Source organism: Cajanus cajan, chromosome 7 (assembly GCF_000230855.2).
Source record: "Cajanus cajan strain Asha chromosome 7, NIPB_CcT2T_4, whole genome shotgun sequence".
Classification (NCBI taxonomy): domain Eukaryota; kingdom Viridiplantae; phylum Streptophyta; class Magnoliopsida; order Fabales; family Fabaceae; genus Cajanus; species Cajanus cajan.
Genome location: NC_138523.1, coordinates 50,697,764 through 50,702,141, shown reverse-complemented (window position 1 = coordinate 50,702,141; position 4,378 = coordinate 50,697,764).

Sequence of the window (4,378 nt, the reverse complement as noted above, 5' to 3'; positions counted from 1 at the left end):
CATGAAATGTTACACTGTATTACATGTACAATACTATGATAAAGTTATAATTATAGTAGTTGGAAGATAGAAAGTAGGGTTATCTTGGATCTAAATATAGGAAAGAAGAGTTAGAGCAATATATATATTAATGTGATGATGGGAGGAGGTTTAGAAGAGAAGTGAGCAAGAAGTGGAAGATGGAGTAGAATCTAACCGTGAGGCAGAAGCATGTTAGAAGAATACACAAGTCTGCAAGTGGTGGCAGAGGCAGTACTGCATGAGACATGAGTGCACAAAACCAAAAGCAAGGTAGAAAGAAAGAGAAAGGGTCCAATAAATTCTGACACCACGATTCCCACACTTGTTCCTTCCAACACTCTACACGATAAAGCTATTCCCATTTTTCTTAATCCTTTCCCTAACTCCACTCTCATACTAATTACTACCTCCAACTCTTTTAACATTTAATATTTCTACTTTTCACTGAAACATGCACATCACCACATAACACATTACTATATATCAACTTTGTCTTCTTCTTCCTCCTCCTTATTGTCCCCAGTGTCATGTTCTCCCCACTGCTCTCTGCCTCTGCTATCAATAATATATATTTCTCCACCTTTTCTCATGTACAATGTTCTTTCTTTCTCTAGCTATCCCCTTTTAGTATATATCTTAATCATTCTGTAACTATTAAAAGAATTGCTTGACACACAAGAGACAGCTGTGGATCAAATTTTAAATATTCTACTACTACCACTATACCTTATTTGATTTTAACTACCCTTCTAAGGCTATTGCGATTCTTCTATTTCAAAATCACTTTTAGTTTTTTCTGCTTCTTTTTACCACCACCCGCTATATATTACTATTAAACTAATTCAAAACCAATAATATGTAGGATACAAAACGTGCTTGCTACTAGCACTTTTCAAGTCAGATTTGATCAGTGACTATTATATAATAATATATGTATAGCGTCACATATTCAATGAACATCCTTGCCTATTCTTTCTCAAAAACTGTAGCTTACTTTGTATTTTTTAAAATCTTCAGCCACTAAAACATAACGCTTACATACAAAGTGTGGAAGATCTACATTCAAATTTTATTTTATTTATTAAAAAAAGTGATGGTATAGTTATCAATTTTTTTCTTCATGCTATATTTTTTTTTAAAGGATGTTTGATACATATAATAATATATTTTTTTATGTCTAAGAATTATCATTATGAGAATCATAAATCTTAGTAATTATAATTCTAAAATAATTATGAAAATTTATTTGATTATTCGTAAATGTTTATAAAAATATTTATAAATATTATTTAAAAATCAATAATTTTTAAGAATCAATGATGTTTACTATATTAAATAAATAAATATAACATGACATTTTTATTATATTAAAATTTTATTTTTATCTTGAAAAAATTAGTTTATCACGTCTTTATGAAAAAAATTTCATGAAAAATCTATATAAAAAACATTCTTGAAAAACAATGCTTTCTGAAAATGTTATTTTTTAAATAACAATCAAATGCAAGAAAGTAACATTCTTAATCTTAAATTCTTAGAAAAGTAAAAGAATTTTGTATATCAAACACTCCTTAAGATTACTCATCTAAAACTCGTAACAATATTTTAATTTAAGTAAAAGTTGAAGAGTTAATTTTTTTATTAATTGAAAAGATTACATTAAAAATCAAATATTAATTTTCATGAATTTGCTTCCATCCCTAATCATTAGACTAACCTTGTACTTATTCAAGAATTTTGTTTAATGTGTTTAGATAAGCATTGAGAATTGATTTTGATTAAAACTAATTTTGAAGTGATGTAGTTTGTATTTGAATAATTTTATTACAAAAATAAGTCAATACTAAAACTTAGTACACAAAAATTGTCATCCAACACAAAAATTACTTAATTGCTTAAAGTCATAATTAATTTTAGACTTTTAATTAATTTTGCAATACGAACCAAACATGTGAAAAATTATTAAATATAATACACTAATTGATATTGCAACATAATTATGGAGAATCCAACCTAAAACTAAATGCACACTTCTACACTATTAGTGTGAATATTTACACATGGGAAATGTTATGAAAATAAAAATATTCTTTAACATGCTTTTTTCAATGCAATCTTTTATTAGTTGAAATTTATTGAAAATTATAAAATTTGATTTGTTTCATATCTTATTTAATGAATTTTAACTAATAGAGTGTTAAAAGGAGTATGTCAAAAAATGTATTAATAGTATTTATCTTTTTATATTATTAATTTATTAGAAATTATTCTGAATGTAATTTTTAAAGTTATTACTACAAAATCTTATACTTAAATCCATTCTTTTTTATAAGGTTCAATTCGCAATTCATTATGATTAAAAAAATTAATTAATTTATTTAATAATATTAAACTTATTCTATATATATTTATTTATTTGAAATTACTCTTAACATAAATGAAACTCTTATTTTATTAATTACTTATTAAATTAAGATAAATAATTAAATAAAAAATAATAATATAAGAAATATTTTAGATTAATTAATTCTTATAAAAATTATAAAAAATATTTTTAATTTAAGTCTTACAAAAATGAGATGAGAGAGTATAATCTATGATTAGATGATAGTATAAAAATTAATATATAGGCTATATGATATATAGTATTATAATATAATATTTTCAAAGTTTAGCTGTCTTTACATGTATATAGTATTATGATATAATATTTCATTATCTTGATTTGTATAGAACCATGCATTGAGTCATTTATACATACATGCAGCTTGGGCAGTACAGGGCACGTTTTACAGCTTTTCTATATGTATTGTCACCCCAAAAATCATGGTATGGTATCTACCTCTTTCTTTAACATTTTTCTCATAAGTTTCTACTATATCCTCCACTTGTATTTCACACGCATCTACCATTCTTTTTACACGCACTCCAACGCTGTTCTTATTTTTTAAAAAAATAAATTCCTTATTAACCTTTCATTTTTAGGGAAAATATTATTTTTTGTCTTTGATTAAGATATTTTCATTTAAATTACCGTGCAACTAACTCATTTAACCACAGTCAACAACACTAGGAGCTCACCGGAATTTCAATAATTAATGAGTAATCAACAATTGATATAACATATATGTATATGAATAAAAGTCATGAAAATTCTAAAAAAAATATTCATTTGATTTTGCTCATTAATGATTGATAGTTGTCTCATCTTTTTTACTTTTTTCAAAAGAGAATTCTTCGCTCCGAATTGCTCCCGACAATTGTCATACCGATTTAATGTTCACACTTTACTCCTCTTTCTAAGAATGCCACTTGCTTACCCCCACATTTAACCCTAATTGGTATCTATAGAATTTTTAAATTATTTTGTTTGCTACACTTTAAAATAATATCTTGTTATCACAACTATATGATTTCATATTAATTGTGAATTAAATTTGAAACTCAAATACTCGTTTCTTTTAATAGTTTTGGTTAGTTTTCAAATAATCCTGTTTTTTTTTTCTTTTCTTAATTTGTAATATATCGGTTATGTGGTTGTAATAGTAAATAATTCCCTTTATTTATATATTTTTAATGACAAATTTTATGTCTATATCTTTCTTTTATTGATTATTATAATCACGTTATTGATGCGAAATATATATATATATCCTCTTTATTAATAATTAATTTTTATAAAAACATTAATTGATTATTTTTAATAAGATGTACCAATCATTTTCAGTAAGATGATTTTTTAATTATTTTTGTATCCATAAAATTCAAATAAATATCTTACTTAAAAAGTTCAGTCCTGTTTAAAAGGCTAATTATTAATTAATTAATAATTAAAATAAAAGAGAAAAATTGTTGTAGAATAGTATAAATTATTATTAATATATATGTGGGAAAGGAATAGAGTAGTAGGGGTGGGGACGTTAGTTGTTTATATTTGTAGGGGTTCAGTTAGAAAACTCTGTCATCCAACATGGCGGGGACAAAAAACTGACTAAGCACTAAGCACTATGCCCCATAAAGGAGAAAACACAATCAAAAGGAACAATTTGCCCCTTCTTTAATTTAACTTATTTTATCATTCATCTTCATATCTTATTCTTAAGCTGAAGTGACATTATGACTTATGAGATATCTATCTTACACTCAAGAGGCGGTGAACTATTTTCTCACGTAAAATTGACTTAATTCATCTAGCTAATCAATATCATTATGATACTTTATTTCACGTCCTATAAAAGGTTTTGTTTTTAATTTGCCGAGTAATGGTTTTGTATTCATGCCTCATCGATGATGCCTTTATAGACCAACAAATCATCTTTGACTCCTACTTGATGGAGAAAAAACACAATGTGTCGCA